The sequence below is a fragment of the Chrysochloris asiatica genome, unplaced genomic scaffold, assembly GCF_000296735.1.
Source record: "Chrysochloris asiatica unplaced genomic scaffold, ChrAsi1.0 scaffold00039, whole genome shotgun sequence".
NCBI classification, from domain to species: Eukaryota; Metazoa; Chordata; class Mammalia; order Afrosoricida; family Chrysochloridae; genus Chrysochloris; species Chrysochloris asiatica.
This window is the reverse complement of record NW_006408557.1, coordinates 2,574,048-2,592,468: the sequence shown is the minus strand read 5'-3', so window position 1 is coordinate 2,592,468 and position 18,421 is coordinate 2,574,048. Positions and strand designations below refer to the sequence as shown.

At 37.7% G+C, this 18,421-nt stretch overlaps 1 pseudogene; it reads left to right on the top strand.

Moving 5' to 3' along the window:
* Nucleotides 1-384: 384 nt before the first annotated feature.
* LOC102827870 overlaps nucleotides 385-18,421 on the top strand; it is a 53,022-nt pseudogene continuing 34,985 nt past the window's right edge.

Here is an 18,421-nt window from a genome sequence, read left to right as displayed (position 1 = left end):
TGTTTACATGAGCACAAAGCCTCATCTTTCTCCTACGGAACAGCTGGTAGTTTCGAATTGCTGACCTTGTGGTTTATAGCCCGATTTGTAACCACTATGCTAACAGCTTGTTAATAACGTAGACAAGGTTCTTGAAATGCTGTTGGGATTGGACCATGCAAAAAGTGTACTGTTCAGTTTTGCCACTCCATAGTAGAGGAAGACTTCACTACCACCAAAAAGAAGACATGGAAGCAGGGTATGTCCTTTGGACCTAGGATTTCTGCATCTAAATGTCTTAGACTCAAGAGACATAGAGATAGACAGAGAGAGAGAGAGAGAGTTTTAACACCTTAAACAGGAAGTGACAGCGAGAGACATTGAGTGGTAAGTAGTGACAGAAAAATGGTGGCAGCAAAAACAGTAGAACAGGAAACTGGCTGTAGATGGAACAATGAGCTTCCCAGCCCACAGAGTAAGAAAACTGAGATTCTTCAGGCAAGAGGTTTGCTAGTGAGTGGGGTGCCTCTGGTCACTTGGCAGAGCTATTCTCCATCCTTAGTAAGGAGAGAGCTGAGCGTCTTCAGTCCAAGGCTTACTGGTAGAATTGCTCAGCCTCTGTACAATTGTTGGTAAAGCAAAAGAGCTTTGTAAGACTTGTCTAAGCAAGGCAGAGGCCAACACTAGATGCGCAGGAGTCCCTAGAGAGTCTGAAAGCCAAGAGGCCAAGAGGCAAAGGCCCAGGGGGAATTTTGCCTGTGGGCATGGCTGAGAATCTGTTCTGACAGAACTGTATCCTGAGTTTTTCATAGTCCTGAAATGTAACCTACTACTTCCCTCAGAAGCCCCATAATTGTGAATATTGCCAAGAGTTCTATGTGGCCATTGTGTAATGAATTATGGAACCCAGTAGAGAAGTAAAGAGTGACATGAGATGGACATCTGGTGTCAAAATTGGTAAAGAGAGAATGTATGTCTGACGTCTCCTTCAAAGGAATCAGCTTTGGATGGGTGCTGATGGTGATTCTCTCTCCTTCTCAGGAAGTGAGAGGAGATCAGATACCTCAGCCTTGCTGTTTTTACAAGGGACTTGATGGCAGTTAACAACATATATATAATTTCCTCCTGTTATTGTTGCTCTTAGGTACCATCAAGTTAGTACCAACTCATAGTGACCTTAGGCACAACAGAATTAAACACTGCCTGGTCCTGTACCTACCTCACAATCATTGCTACATTTGAGCCTACTGTTGCTGTCACTGTGCTAATCCATCTTGTTAGGGGGTCTTCCTCTTTTATGCTGACCCTCCACCTTACCAAGCATGATGTCCTTCTCCAAGGACTGTTCCCTCCTGATAATATGCCTGAGGTATGAGAGACAAAGGCTCTGACCTCCAAGGAGCATTCTAGCTGTACCTCTTCCAACACAGATTTGTTTGTTCTTTTGGAAGTCCACGGTACTTTTAATATTCTCCACCAACACCATAACTCAAATACAACAATTCTATGGTCTTCTTTACTTGTTATCCAACTTTCACATGCATATGAGTTTATTGAAAATACCATGGCTTGGATCATGCACACCTTAGTCCTCAAATTGACATCTTTGCTCTTCAACACTTTAAGGAGGTGTTTTGCAGCAGATTTGCCTAATGCAATACATTCTTTAATTTCTTGACTTGAGTGCTGATGGTTGGTTCCAGCAAAATTAAGTATTTGACAACTTCAATCTTTTCTTATTTATCTTGTGGTTAATCATTTGTCCAGTATTGAGTATTTTTGTTTCCTTTACCTTGAGGCGGAACCCATAATGAAGGCTGTGGTCTTTGATATTCATAAGTAAGTATTTGAAGTCCTCTTCACTTTCAGCTAGCAAGGTTGTATCATCTGCATATGGCAGATTGCTAATGAGTCTTCCTCCTATCCTGAAGTATTTTTTCTTCATATAACCCAGCTTCTTGAATTATTTGCTCAGCATATAGATTGAATAAGTATATTTCCTCCTAAAAGCTTTAATTCTACTCACAGAACTCTCAGACAGAATTTAAGGGAATGCAATATTATGCCAATTATCTCCTGTCAACGAGTCTCTAATTCTACATCTTTATTATTAATGGAAATCCCTGCCATGCTCTTAAAAAAATTATAAGACAAACTGAAAAGAACACTGTTGTTGTTGTTAAATGTCACCTAGTCAGTTCTGACTCATAGCGACCCTATATAGGGTTTCAGGAGCAGCTGGTAGGCTTGAAATGCTGACCTTGTGGTTCAAAATGATCTTGCAGTTCAATGCATTATTCTGCTGCACCAATGAAACCTACCTGATTATTTATATTTGTAATTATATATACAATTATAATAATATTTTTATAATTATAATATAAAATGATATACTATGTATACATAATAATATGTTATTGTATAATTGTAACTATGTATAATTTCTTTTGTAGTTGTACAGTTTCTCAACTCGAACTTCAAGTTCATGGATCAAATTCAGCTTCCTTTGCTGGAGGATTCTGCTGACACCACTGCGGCAAAGTCACCCACAAAAAACCCACAGACCTACCCACCAACCACACAGACATGAAACATGTCTAATTATATATTTGATCTTTTTGTCTGTTTGTTTGTTTCTGTAAAGGTTATTTAAAATTATTTTTTGTGGGGGACGAGGGGCATGGTGGCCAGGGACCTGCTCAGTCCTTCTTGGCTGCCACCTTCCTCCTGGTGGCCAGGATGTTACTGAGCTCCTTTCACTTCCTTTTGGTATTGATGTGTTTCCTCAACCTTTTGTTGATGAACTTGAGTACCAGTTGTCCTTGGAGACATAGAGCAGCTCCATGGCATGGTGCTAATAAGGTGCAAAGGCAAATAGCTCCAGGTCATACCCCACAAGAACTTGGTGAGGCACCCAAGGCAATGGCTATGCCTCAGCTTGCGCCTGTTCTTGGTTAATGTGTGACCCTTGTTGAAGCCAATGGCCATACAGTAGTGCACAGCCATGACTGCTATTCTTCATTGGCTGCTGCCGCAGAAGTATATTTGATCTTTCTATTTCTTTCTTTAAGGAGCTCTGGTAGAGTAGTGGTTACGAATTGGGTTGCTAATCTCACAGTCAGCAGTTTGAAACTACCAGCTGTTCCATGGGAGAAAGATGAGGCTTTCTGCTCCCATAAAGATTCATAGCCTCAGAAACCCTGTACAGGGTCACTATGAGTCAGAACCGACTCCACGGCACATAACAACAACAACAATCTCTTTCTTTTGACTGAAGCTCTCATTTGCCAACAAACGAATATCATGAGTAACAGAATGAGAGGCTGGAACTGGAGGTGTGACTTCAGCATGACAAACTCCAGTGAGATTTATGTTGGGCCCATGGCAAGCCTTCAGAACCCATCACCAAGAACTAGTGAGAGTAATATGGTTGTGGATGTTCAGACATAGATCAGAGGATTCTGACAGAGACATTAAAAAGAAGAACTCCTATCAGAGACTTGCAGTGTGGTGCTGTGGGATAAAGCATTGAACTGCAAAGTTGGTTTGAATCACAAGGTTGGTGGTTCAAAATTACTAGCTGCTCCTTGGAAATGCTATACAGTGTCTCTATGAGTCATAACTGACTCAAAGGCACTTAACAACAAGAATCAGAGACTCTCTAAGTCTTTACTTGATGGTCAAGATCCCATTAACCCTCAAGAATAGAAAGATACCTGCATTCATTAGCTTTGGCATCTGTTGGAATGGTAGGCATTGTTGCCATCACCAGCCCTGCTGTCAATAAGCACCAAAATGGATGCATACCTGGTTCATTCATTTATTTTTATATTAACCATAGTTCATATGCACTTTGATATTATCCAGAATGTATCATCCTAACATGTTGGCAAAGGTCTCTGTGTCATGCCTGCCTACTTTCTTCATTCTAAACACTCTAAAAATATACAAGATAAATTCTTCTCCTGAAATTCATATGGAACTCTACTTACTTCTGCTCAATCTGGGTTTTATCCACATAGCATTCTTTATAGTACTAAAGGTAATCTACATTTGCTATTAAAATAGATGATTCCTATCCAACTTGCTGTTTTATATGTTTAAAGAAACATTTACCTACTTACCTCACTAATAATTGTACTATTATAAGCTTTCTCACAACCTCATTTCATTTGTTAGAATTGATTCAAATCTGACTTTCTGACTCATCACTTCCCTTGGCTCCAATAAAATAGTTTCCTCTGTTTTGTACACAGCTCCAGGTTTCTCCTCAACTTTACCTCAAAAGCCTTTGCAAGTTAGCTCTTGGCAATTAGCTATAGCTGCTTCAGATTGTGAGACTATTTTGGAGGCTGACCTCCTTTCGGCTCTGCATGCACCTAGTCTTCAATCCTCGCCTCTAAGGACTCCTCATTCCAACCCAGTGCAAACCAGAAAAGGAACAGAAGGAGACCACATTTTTTCCAAGTACCAGATGTCTAATTATTCCAGGCTATTTTAGTTACTTTCCACTCAGGGGCCACTTGGCATTTCACTCATTTTGGGAATGACTTACTGCTTTCTCTTTTGTAACTGAAGTTAAGAGTTAATTTTCATAAAATGCTTATTTACTTTATGTTGTTATTGCTGTTGTTGTAAATTGCCATTGAGTCAGTTCTGACTCATAGTAACCCTGTATAGGGTATCTGAAGAGATGCTGGTGGTTTGAACCTTTTGGTTAGTAACTCAGTGCTTATTCTACAGTGTCACATTTCCTTAAATTGTCTTAGTTGTATTTCTTAGCAAAAGTTTAACTCATAAATTACTACCATGTGAAGGACCTTGTCGAAATTACTTTATGGAAATTCTTACACTCATTAAAAGAAGACAGCATATTTTAATCAATGTTTTAACTCCCTATCTGCCTCAGTTTCCTTACTTATAGCAAGTAGATTTCTTTAAGTGTTGTGAGGGTTCATTCACACTTAGCACAATGTCTGGCAGATGGTGGTGGTGGTAGGTGTGTGCCATTGAGTCGGTTCTGACTGATTGTCATCCTGTATAGGGTTTCTAGGACTCTGGGTGTGAGTCTGTAAATCTTTATGGGAGCAGATTAACCTCATTTTCTCCCAAGGAGCACCTGGTGAGTTTGAACTGCTGACGTTCCTGTTAGCAACTCAATGTGTAACCCAATATGTCATGCTTATAATGCATAAAATGCATAGCAAAACACCAAGCCCATGACAGTTTCTCAATAAATGATGGTTACATTATCCAAATAAGCAACAGACTAGAGGATTGGGCAATGTTTCATTCTGTTGTGCATAGGGTCGCTATGAGTTGGATACCGACTCAATAGCACCTAACAACAAGAAAGGAATAGAAGTGAGCATTAATTATTTCATTTTATTACATTTAAACTTCTTTTTTCCTTCCTCTTTTTTTTTTTTTTTTTTTTAATAAACTATCTTTTCTCTCAGAGTCCTAGTGTGGTGCTGTAGGATAATCATTAGACTGCTAACCACAAGTTTGGTAGTTCTAATCCACCAACCACTCTTCAGAAACCCTATATAGGGTTGCTGTGCATCAGAACCAACTCAGTGGCACTTAACAACAACAACCATTTCTCTCATTGTCATTTCCTTCCTCTCATACTTTTTTCTTTTTTCTCATTTTTGATTTCAAATCAACCAGGCTGAAAATTTAGGAAAAAGAAGAAAATATTGAAAGCACATGAAATTTAAGTCTAAAGAGAAACACTTACTGAAAAATGATGTGGACTCTGCTTAAATAATATAAAATTACCAATACCAAGCCAAAACAAATTTCTGGTATTTTCACAGTGGTTGGTATCTAATTAGCACTCCCCTATTGTCAATTGTATCTACTATGAAGAGGATAAATCATCCACAAGCTATTTTAACGGTCTGTCCTGTTAGCATCACTAGTTCATCAATCTTCTCATCAGCTTTGTCATTATAGATTTCAGCGATTTCTCACCTTTTCAGGAACTCTGCATGAATGTGACCTCAAGAATTATTTGGCTACTATCATCTCAGCTATTAAATGTCAGATTCAGACATCTCAAACTGTGTGTCAAGACACTGCATCCTGGCAGCAAGGAACCCATTAGCTTTTTTACCTTTTTTCTCCTCTCTTGCACGGCATGCTCTTCGGGAACCAGAATTGTATGCTACAAGTTCGCTCAAAAATCTAATTTTATTGTGAGTACCTTTGAAAAGAATGTCTGTGGCCAGCTATATCAATTCCCAAATCTTGGTAGCTTGTAGTTGCACATTATGTAAATAATGCCAGCACATCTTCACTGGGGGAAATAGGCCGCAGGGTTAGGCAATAAGATAGAGCTAAGCAATCTGATGCATTAGTCTTTTTTCAGGTTTGTCTGTAAAAATCAATGAATTCTTCCAATTTTATCATCTATTCTTATCCAGAAGAATTATACTGGGCCTGCATTATTCTTGCTGAGAGAAGCCAGGGAGAGCAGGAAGACTAATGTATATTGTCAACATTGTTGTCAGTCTGTTTCCAAAAAATACTCCTGAGTGCTGTCTCTGTCCCTTTCATACATTTGCTCATGCATTTGGTGTTCTTGGGGCTGTTCTTGTCTCTGTACACCCTATCTAGCACTCTTTGACCAGTGAGCATTTATTGAGTCCTACATTCCAGCACTTGTTGAGACTCTGGGGTATACAAAAGGACAAAGCATTTGAGACTCTTGCTCTACTATAAAGTCCACTCTAGTGGGAGAGTTTCCCAATAAACCAATAAATGTGAATATTTCAAGTAGGAAAAAATGTTATGAAGAAATCAAATAGGCCAAGTGATTAAAGAACAGTTCGAGAATAGGTCTAAATTGTGAAGATAGTGAGATCTGAAATGAGACCTGAATAATAAATAAGAAGCCAGTGGAGCAGATAGCTCTAGAGAGAGCCTTATAGGTAGAGGAAGAAGCCCATGATCTGGTATAAGGCTTGAGCAATTTGGGTAGTGGCCAATAAGGAAAAAAATGGTGGGTTAGGACTTTGTGTGTGTGTGTGTGGTCCATGTACCCCTTGACACAGATATCTGATGGCACTGTTGTTTAGGCATTGAGTTCAAACCCACCAGTTACTCCATGGAAGAAGATAAGGATGTCTACTACCACAAAGATTTACAGTCTCAGAAACTCTATACAGGACCATTATGAGTTGGAATTGACTCAGTGGTAATGGTTTGGTGTGGGGGCTTGGTATGGACCTCTTTGGCAATAGGCAAAGATTTTGGATCCTACCTGGAATATGGTTTTTAAATGTATTAACAAAGTACAAAAGATTACAGAGGAAATCCTTTTATTAAGATAAGTATGAGGGGTACAATGAACATAAATTGCATATTGAGACATCTGCAGAAAGTATAATGCAATAGGCAATATCTGTGATTTCTATTAATGCCAAAGTCACAAGACCTGTAGTTTGTGACTATAGTCACGATGGAAGGAAGTGTTGGATTGCAGTTAGAGATAAGTAAAAATAATGATCACTTGCATTTGTACAGGGAGGCATTTGAGTTTCACTTCCAGGACAATGGAAGCCTGGAAAGAATTATAAAAGAGTGTTCAGATCCTCAGAAGCACCCAGAGTCTTCCTTGACCCCTTCCTCTATCCAGTCCCTCCAATTCCTCTGCAGCATATCTGTCCTAGTATTCACCACTGACTTTATCTTGTCATAATTGCTTATGTTGTCTTCTCCATCAGATTGTAAGGATAAGACCTATGTTTCTTGTATAAACAGTGCACAATGCCTGATACACACCAGCTACTCAGTGAGCATTTGTTAAATAAACAAATATTGTGCTGCTTGTGAATGAATTACACTTGGTTCTAAAATGCCAATGTTCTTTGTATGTTTTTAAGGCAATTTTGAGTTTTCATGAGTGCAACTGAGTTTTTTGAGACCACTGCAAAAACTGTATTGAGTTTTCAAGATATCTGTGAGTTCTATGTGCCAGTACTTTCTAAGGAAAATATGTTTTTTCCCCTGAAATGAGATGTATGTGGAAATATACAATATTTATAAAATAATATCAGGCTTTAGAACTGAAGATTGAAATGTTGACATCATTGCATAGATACCTTTTTTTAAAAAAAGAAAAATTTGCCTGTGAAAAGACCAAGGTTCTCTGGTATTTAAAAACCACAGGAACTTTTGCAAAGAAACAGAAGGTCAGGTTTAATAAAGGATTAAGTATTTTGTACATCAGTGATAGAACAACAGTTCCAGAACTCGGGGATGGGATGAGCCTTCATAACTCTCTAATCTGCCCCTAGAATAAGCTCCAAGTGCACATGTATAGTTAAAGAATGGCACAGATTACAATTTTACCCCAATCCTAGACCACATCCTTGGTCAGACTGAAGCTTTCTACACTAAGACAAGTTTCTGGCCCCTATGGGGGATGAGAAAAGAGATCAAAGCTTGGACCTTAATTTGGGATACCACTGAAATGCAGACAAAACCTATTTAGCATACTTTAAAACTAACACCAAAAAGAAGGTCTTTATGAGACAGATGTGCTGGTTTCATGCATATTCAGTACCATCATTATAAGAAAAGACAGAAAGCATTCATTCATTCATTGCATTTTTTATGAAGGCTTTCTATGTGGCAGGCCCTCACAAAACAAAGAAAATTAACAAAGAAAATTCCCAGGTGAAATTACATAATCATGTGTTTGCTTTTGAGTTTGGTCCTAATGTTAGTATGAAAGCTAACAAGTAAATTCACAACCACAGAAAAAGACGGTGATAAACATAAGAAAAGATATACTAAATCTATGTGTAGAAGTGAAAAACTCCACTAAACATGCACTATTTGAGCAGAGATGACAGGAATAAGTAGAAATATCTGTCATCTCAAGAAACAACTTTCTATAGTTAGACAGGCCTGATTACTAGTAAACTAGAGCCAACATTAGGTTGCACCTACTCCCAGAGAGATTTTGAAATTCTCCGGGCTTATCATTTGAACAAATTTGACTAATGAACTAATGGCAATCACGATGGATCAGAAACACTGGTGCCACACCCTGCTGTTCAGTGCTAGCCCTAATCACATAAACCTTAGTAGCCAACAGGACTTGTGGGCTGTAGAAAAAAATGTCTCATTTGTTAATTATTTCAACTCACTTGCAATGTTGGCACTGTTCTGTAGACAAAGAGCTAAAAGTTGACCAAATCATGGACCCACCTCTTGGTTTAAAGGAAAAAAAAAAAAAAAATTAAAGCAACTCTAAATAAATCACAAAAGCATTGAAATGGAGGGTATCATCAGATCAAGACAGAGAGTTACTGAATTAGTAGACTGTGGTGAATTTGTAAACATTGACAAGTGATCACTGACATAATAGTCTATTTTGTTTCTTAAGATAAAATAACTAGATAATTGTCTTTATGAACTTAAAATTCTGAGTTAACACTTCAAATTTGTCATGTATTCACTGTTGTGTCTATTTTTAAGTCTTGGTACTATGGGAATGATTATAATCCCTACCACATAGTATTGTGGTTATTAAATGAAAAAAATTCAGGTGAGGTGCTTAAACAAAGGAACCAGTCAACACCTCAACATCTGTTATTACTATTATTTAGCTAGTGAAGGACTAAGTTCAAACTCGTTTGCTTCTGCCATCCAGTTGTCCTTAGCTGTGGCTTATAGGCCAAAAGGTTGACTTTGATATGTAATGGAGCAAAATGCCATAATATTTTTGATCATCAAAGTTAGGTTTCTTGAATGGCTAAATTATTAAATACAGTATGTATGTAAAGAGCTTGGATAAATCTCTCTCTTTCTTGTTTACACACCTACACACTCATAACTCTTGTTATGCACATTGAAGATGTCTTACATTTCATTAGTGAAAGTTTCTAAGTTGCTGGGTGAATCAACAGCCCTAAGAGTTTCATAGTTAACAACAAACAAATACCAAATGGGTTTCTATACACCAGTAATGAAAAATCTGAAAGTTAGGTACAATTACATTTATAATAACATCAAAGAGAATAAAATACTCAGGAATAAATTTAATCAGGGATTTGAAGGACTTATAATTAAAATTATAAAATATTACTACAATAGATTAAAGAACAGTTAAATAAATAGAAAGATTTTCATAGATTGGAAGACTTAATATTGTTAAGATATCAATATTATCCAAAATGATTTAGTGATTCAACATAATCCTGAACAAAATTCTAATAGCCTTTTTTGCATAAAAGGAAAAGTCAATATTCAACTTTATGTGGAAAAGCAAGATACATAACATAGCTAAAGCAATATTGATCCTAAGACTCTCCTATAAAGAGCACCCATGAACTACGTTCAAACTGAGTTCCCTGAACATAGAAAACACTGGGGAACTCTATCTAGGACCAGAAACTCTACTTTTACTCCCGTTCCACAACCACCTCATGAGCGACTTAAATTGCAAGAGCCCACCATTGCAAGATATTTCTTCCCTCTAGATTCAATAACCCCCAACAACCTGGAGACCACACAATTTGAAATCACATGAAGAAACAAGAGAGAATGGCTCAAAAAAATGGCCAAACTGATTATCCACAAAAAGTTTCTGAGGAAGATAAGGCCATAGAAATATCCTAAAAATAATTCAAAAGAATGATAATTAGGTAATTCAAATGATCAGTAGAAGATTGAGGGATGCAAGGAGGACACAATAAAAACTTTAGAGGAATTCAGGAAAATGTTGTAAGACAAAAATGGAAAAAAAATGCACATATTGAAACAATACAAAAGCTTCGATTAGAAATCCAAATTATTAATTCTAAGACCTCAGAAATGGAGAATACATTGAAAGTGCAAAGGAGAAGATGAGAAGCAATGGAAGTCCAAATTGTTGTTGTTAGGTGCCATTGAGTCAGTACCAACTCATAGCAACCTTATACACAACAGAAAGAAACACTGCCCGATATGGTGCCAACCTCAATAATGTTGCCACGCTTGAGTCCATCGATGCTGCCACTTGGCCAATCCATCTCGTTGGAGTCTTCCTCTTTTTCTCTGACCCGCCACCCTACCAAACATGATATCCTTCTCCAGCAACTGGTCCTTCCTGACAATATGTCCAAAGTATGAGAGATGAAGTTTGGCCATCTTGGCCTCCAAGGAGCACTCTGGCTGCACTCTTTCCAAAACGGATTTTTGGTTCTTTTGGCAGCCATGGCACTTTCAATATTCTTCTCCAACACCATAACTCAAAGGCATCAATTCTTCTACAGTCTTCCTCATTCACTGTCCAGCTTTCACATGCATATGAGATTAGAGATTATTGAAAATACCATGACTTGAGTCAGGAGCACCTTAGTCCTCAAGCTGACATCTTTGCTCTTCAACACTTTAAAAAGGTCTTGTGCAGCAGATTTGCCTAATGCAATACGTCATTTGATTTATTGACTGCTGCTTCTCTGAGTATTGTTAGTTGATCCAAGAAGAATGAAGTCCTTGACAACTTCAATCTTTTCTCCATTGATAGGAATGTTGTTTATTGGTCCAGTGATGAGGATTGTTGTTTTCTTTACATTGAGATGTAATCCAAATGAAGGCTTTGTTCTTTGATCTTCATCAATAAATGTTTTAAGTCCTCTTCACTTTCAACAAGCAAGGTTGTATCACCTGCATATCACAGGTTGTTATTGAGTCTTCCTCTAATCCTGATGCCCCATTTTTCTTCATAGAACCCAGCTTCTCAGATTATTTTCTAAGCATACAGGTTGAATAAGTATGGTGAAAGAATACAACCCTGTCACACACCTTTTTTAAATTTTAAACCATTCAATTTTCCAATGTTCTGTTTGAACAACTGCCTCTTGGTCCAGGTACAGATTCCTCATTAGCACAATTAAGTGTTCCGGAATACTCATAGTTCACAATGTTGTCCATAGCTTGTCATTATCCACACAATTGAAAGCCTTTGTGTAGTCAATAAAGCATAGGTAAACATCTTTCTGATATTCCCTGCTTTCAGCCAAGATCCATCGGACATCAACAATGATATTGCTCATTCCACGGCCTCTTCTGTATCTAGCTTGAACCTCTGGAAGTTGTATGCTTGCAGCCATTTCTATATTACCTTTAGTAAAATTTTACTCTCATAGGATATCAAAAGGATTGTCAGATGATTTATGCAATCCGTTGGGTCACATCTCTTTGGAATGGGCACAAATAGGGATCTCTTCCAATCAGTTGACCAGATAGTTGTCTTCCAAATTTTTTGGCAGAGATGAATGAGTGCCTCTTGTGTCTCCTCACTTTCTTGAAAGATTTTGATTTTCATCCTTTCAATTCCTGCTGCCTTGTTCTATGCCAATTCCTTCAATGCACCTTGGACTTCCTCCTTCAGTATAATTGGCTCTTGATCATATGCTACCTCTTGAAATGGTTGAACATTAATCATTTCCTTTTGGTACAGTGACTATGTGTATTCCTTTAATCTTCTCTTGCTTTCTGCATCATTCCATAATTTTCCCAGAGAATCTTTCAATAACAAAAGTAGAGGCTTGAAAATTTCTTCAGTTCCCCCAGTTTGAGAAATGCTGAGCGTGTTCTTCCATTTTGGTTTTCTGATTCCAGATCTTTGCACATTTTGTTGTAATATTTGGCTTTATCTTCTCGAGTTGATCTTTGAAATTTTCTGTTCAGCTCTTGTACCTCCTCATTTCTTCTATTTGCTTTAGCATCTCTACACTGGAGAGCAAATGTCAGTGTCTCTTCTGACATCCATTTTGACCCTTTCCTTCTTTCTTATCTTCTTAAGGACTTTTTGCTTTCTTCAAGTATGATGTTCTTGATGTCATCCCACAACTCTTCTGGTCTTCGGTCTTTAGTATTTAATGTATCAGATCTGTTCTTCAGATGATCTCTGAATTCAGGTGGGATCGATTCAAGGTCATATTTTGGCTCTCATGGACTTGTTTTCATTTTCTCCAGCTTCAGTCTGAATTTGCATATGAGTAATTGATGGTCTGCTCCACAGTCTGCCCCTGGCCTTGTTTTCACTGATATATATGGGGCTTTTCCATCGCCTCCTTCTGCAGATGTAGTCAATTTGATTTCTGTGTATTCAATTTGTCAAGTTCCATGTGTATAGTCATCTCTTATACTGTCTAAAGAAGGTATTTGAAATGAACAATCATTGATTTTACACAATTCTATCATGTGATCTCCAGCATCATTTCTATCACCAAGGCAATATTTTCCAACTACTGATCCTTCCTCTTTGCTCCCAACCTTTGCATTCCAACACCAGTAATGATCAATACATCTTGATTGCATGTTTTATCAATTTCAGATTGAAGAAGTTGGTAGAATTCTTCTATTTCATCCTCACAGTCTTTTGTGGTTGGTGGGTAACTTTGAATAATAGTGGTATTAACTGGGCTTCCTTGTAGGTGCATGCATGTTATCCTATCATAGACAGTCTTATACCTTATGACTGATATGGATATGTTCTTTTTCACAATGAATGCAACACCATTCCTCTTCAATTTGTCATTTCTGGCATAGTAAACCATGTGGTCAAATTAGTGATCTTGAAAATCAGTCTCTCAATCATAGTATACTAGAAGAACCAACAGAAAGAAAGAATGAAAAAATCCAAAGAAAGCCTAAGAGTTATGTTGGATGCCATGAAGAAGAACATTTTATGAGTGATCAAAATTCAGAACAGAAAGATATAAGCACAGAGAAAATTGTCAGAGTTGTTGGAGGAAAACTCCCTTAATGTCATGAAAGAGAAGACATTAGACATACAAGAATATGAACGAACCTCACACAATATAGATCCCAAAAGAAAATCACCATGACATATCATAATTAAAGCTTCTAAAATCAAAGACATGGAACAAATCCTGAGAGTAGCTTGGGAAAAATGAAAAGTTACCTACAAAGACGAACCAATAGGACTAAGCTCAGATTTCTCAGTAGAAACCATACAGGCAAGAAAGTTGTAGAATGATATGTACAAAACTCTGAAAGAGAAAGAATGCCAACCAACAATCATATATCTAACAAAAGTATCCCTCAAACACGAATGTAAAAGTAGAACATTCCCAATAAACAGAAATTAAAGGGATTTTTAATTATCAGACCAACTTGACAATAAAATATTAAAGGACATTCTTTGGACTGAGAACCAACAACAGCATACAACAACCTGAAATTACTACATATGAAAATACCACGCAAAACTCAATCCAGATATTTGTTGTTGCTGTTGTTATGTGTTGACGAGTCAGTTCCAACTCATAGTGACTCTGAATAGGGTTTTCAAGGAACAGCTGGTGGGTTTGAACTGCTGACCTTGTGGTTCATAGTCCAGGACTGATCCTACTGTGCTACAACAGAAGTAAATACAGATATAGACATATTTAAAGTAAAACAAACCTACAAGACTCAAAATAGGGAACCAGAATTATCAATGTATATACTGAAGTCAACTACAGAGCAAAAAGATGGAATAGTGCAGACTCAGAACTTCTAAACGTCAAGGAAGATTTCAAGATAAAACAGACTATTTGAATCAGGAAAAAAAAATAATAAATTACAGGGCAACCTCAAAATAATAATACACCTTCGCATCAAAATATAAAAGAAGATCAGAAAGATTTAGTAAACATTAACATAACAGAAATGAAAATGACAAGAAAGCCCAGAAACAAAATAAACTCACCATAGAAAATCATATAGAACAAAGAATCCAGCAGAACCACAAAAAAACACAGAATGACAACAACTAATTCATACCTATTGACAATTACACTGAATGTGGGTGGATTAAGTATACCAGCAGATGAAGAAGGAAATAGAATCCTTCAGTGTGTTTTTTATAAGAGACATCTCAAAAAGATGGAGACAGCTTAAATGCCCATGAACAGAAGAATGGTTAACCAAACTCTGGTACATACACACAGACAGTATACAACAAGGGGGAGGTTAGAAGAAGAAAGAGGGTGATAGTGAGAGACAGATCAATACAACCCAGAGCAATTGACACATATAACACAATTCCATTCCAGATTCCATCGACCTTCTTTTGATAGATGGAACAAACAATTACAAACTTTATATGGAAAGGAAAGGAACCCAGGATAAGCAAAGCACTACATAAGAAAAAGAACAAAGTTGGAGGCCTCTGACACCCTGATTTCACAATTTACTACATGGTTACAGTGGTCAAAACACCCTGATACTAGTACAATAAAAGATACATAGATCAATGGAATAAAATTGAGAATTCAGAAATTACCCCATCCACATACAGCCAACTGATCTTTGACAAAGGGCCAAAGTACATTGAGTAGGGAAGACAGTCTCTTCAACAGATGGTGCTGGCAGAACTGGAAAGTGATACGCAAAAGATTGAAACAAGATCTTTACCTCACGCCATATACAAAAACCAAATCAGCATGGATTAAAGACACAAATGTGAATCCCAAAATTATAAAGGTCATCAATGAAAAATAGGGACAAATTTAAGGGCACTAATCCAGGACAAACACAGACTGCCAAACATTGCAAAAATTACACAAAAAATTAGAAACTTATGTGCATCAAAAGATTTCACCAAAAGAGTAAAAGAAGCACACAGAATGGGGAAAAAAAAAAAAAAAAATTGCGGTGACATATCAGACAAGAAACTAATCTCTAAAATCTATAGGAAACTATGACACATCTACATGAAAAAGACAAGTAACCAAATTAAAAAATAGTTACAGGACATGAACAGACACTTCACCAAGGAAGAGATCCAGGCAGGCAACAAACATATGAAGAAATGTTCATGATCATTAGCCATAAGAGAGATGCAAATCAGAACAACAATGAGATATCATCTCACACCAGCAATAACAACAGAGTTCAAAAAAGTAGAGGACAATAAATGCTGACGAGGATGTTGAGAGACTGGGACTCTCTTACATTGTTGGTGGGATTTCAAAATGGTCCAAGCACTCTGGAAAACAGTATGGGGATTGCTGAGAGAGTTGGAAATAGAAATACCATATGATCCAGCAAGTCCTCTACTTGGTATACATCCACAAGAAATATGAGCCATCACACGAGTAGATACACACACACCAATGTTCTTAGCAGCATTATTCACAATTCCAAAAAGATGGAGCCAGCCTAAATGCCCATCAATGGAAGAATGGATAAACAAACTTTGGTACATATGCACAATGAAATATTATTCTACCTTGAAGAATAACAAAGAAGCTGTATGTCACCAGATTAACATGGACGAACCTTGAGGATATTATTGTGAGTGAAAATTTATCAGTTACAAAAGGACACATATTGCATAAGACCATTATTATAAAAGCTTAAGAAAAGATATCCATACTAAAAGAGAAAAAAAAATTATTGTTGGTTACCTGTGGGGGTAGGGTGGGGAGCAGTTAGGGGAGTTGGAAGGAGGCAAGAGTAGAGCATAGGGTAGGTGGTGCTGGGGACAGCAAGAAGGGGGAGTGGTGGAAGAACGAGGTAGATAGGGGAACACTGAGGCAGGTTTGCATGGGCTAAATGTGACAGAGGTAAATAGTGATGCATGCTCAACCTTGGAACAACAGGATTCTGTGATATAGGGATTGAGACATACTCTGAAGAGGGAAATTATTCTAATATGCCTGACTGTCTTATGAATATTGGTTTCCCTTGCCTACTATTGTAAAAAAACACACTTGAGTGGAATAGAAAGGAATGTTGGGAAAAATGATTACAGAAAGCTTGTAAGCCTGTCTTCAGCCTATAATTGAGTGGAATATTTAAAAGGGGTTCTAGAACTTGCCCAGTCAAATAGGCTTTTTGCAGAGCCTTTGCAGTGTATAGGACCTTAGGTGGAATCCTGAGTCCTATCCAGAATATTCTTAGGTGGGACATTCCCACCAAAAAGTCAAGCAGACCAGCCTGGAACAGCTAGAGTGACAGAAGATACATCTTCAAAGACAGATCATTAGGAAAAGCCCAAAACAAAAATGGCAGTATGATTGGCTACTACGAGAATAAGCAAGTTGTTTGCCAGGAAGCCATCAAGGCAAGCAATCAAGTTCCTTCAGAACAAACCTCTCTCTAAGACTGAAACTCAATGGGAACACATAAGCAGGCATGTAAGCTTGCTGGCGACCACATTGGTCTACAGGTGAGTGGATGAGAGGAAAATGCAGCAATGAAGAAATGGCCTGAGCTCAGCCATGGTCCATAGACTCCCATTGACCTGGAGATGATCGAGAGAAAAGGGCTTATGGGTCCAAAGTGTGGTGAGTCCTGGGGACACCTGAGCTCATTGACAAAGACATAGTCACATAGGCCCAGAGCTGAGAGTGAAGCACCGAGCTGATATGAAGTGAAGAACACCCAAACTTGTAGATAGTCCCCATGAGACCTAGTCTCAATGGCTTGATAATCAGAACTCGACTAGAGGAACATAGAAAAATGAAAAAAATACCCACAATTTTTGATAAATGAAACAAGGATGAATTGCTACAATTTGATGAACTTGACCTATACTTATGGAAGTAGTAGCTCAAGATACTAACAGATAGGGAATGAGTCTTCAGATCAAGTATCAATGCTGTCCCCTTTGTATACAGGGTAGATAGGGACGGGCGACTTAGACATTGGCTACCTAAAATGAGGGGGTGTTAAAGGCTTGAAGTAACTGGCTTATAAGGTTTCAAAAGGAAGTTTAGTTTAAGAGCATGTGGGGCTAGATAGAATCCCTACTGAATAATTTTCATCTTATCTAGATGGGTCTGGTAAAAAGAGATGGGGATAAGATTCTTATGATTCACTAATGAGTAATTATTATGACTAATTGTGACTGTCACAATTGTAAACGTAGAAGTTTTGTAATAAAAACAGGGGAGTAGTTAATCTTACAGTCCAGAAACAAAGGACCCTGGGACCATTAAGGCAGAATAGCACAAGAGGAATGTGGGACCTTATCCAGAGAAGCAGTGACACTAGAGACGGAGGCAGGGATGGGGAAATAGAGAGAGGGAGCAGCTGAGGACTCTAGATTCATGGAAAGAGAGGGACTAAAAGCTATTGGCCAGGTGGCAGACTTGCAGAATGTGCCCTTTGGTGGTTTAAGTTATTATATATGCCTGAATGTTTAAAAAATAAACTAAAAATAACACACCTAAAATGAATAGAAATACTGCTAACTGATGATATATGGAGGGGATTATAACCATTGTAATGAAACAAAGTATATGATTTGTTGAATGTAAAACTGATGATCTGCCCTGTAAACTTTCACTCAGTTCACAATAAAAACTTAAAGGAAAAAAAAATATGGTACATGCATACAACTGACTAAGGGCAGGGTTGCACGGCTTATTACTGTAATTTATGCCAATGAATTATATACCTATAAAAAGTTTAATTGGAA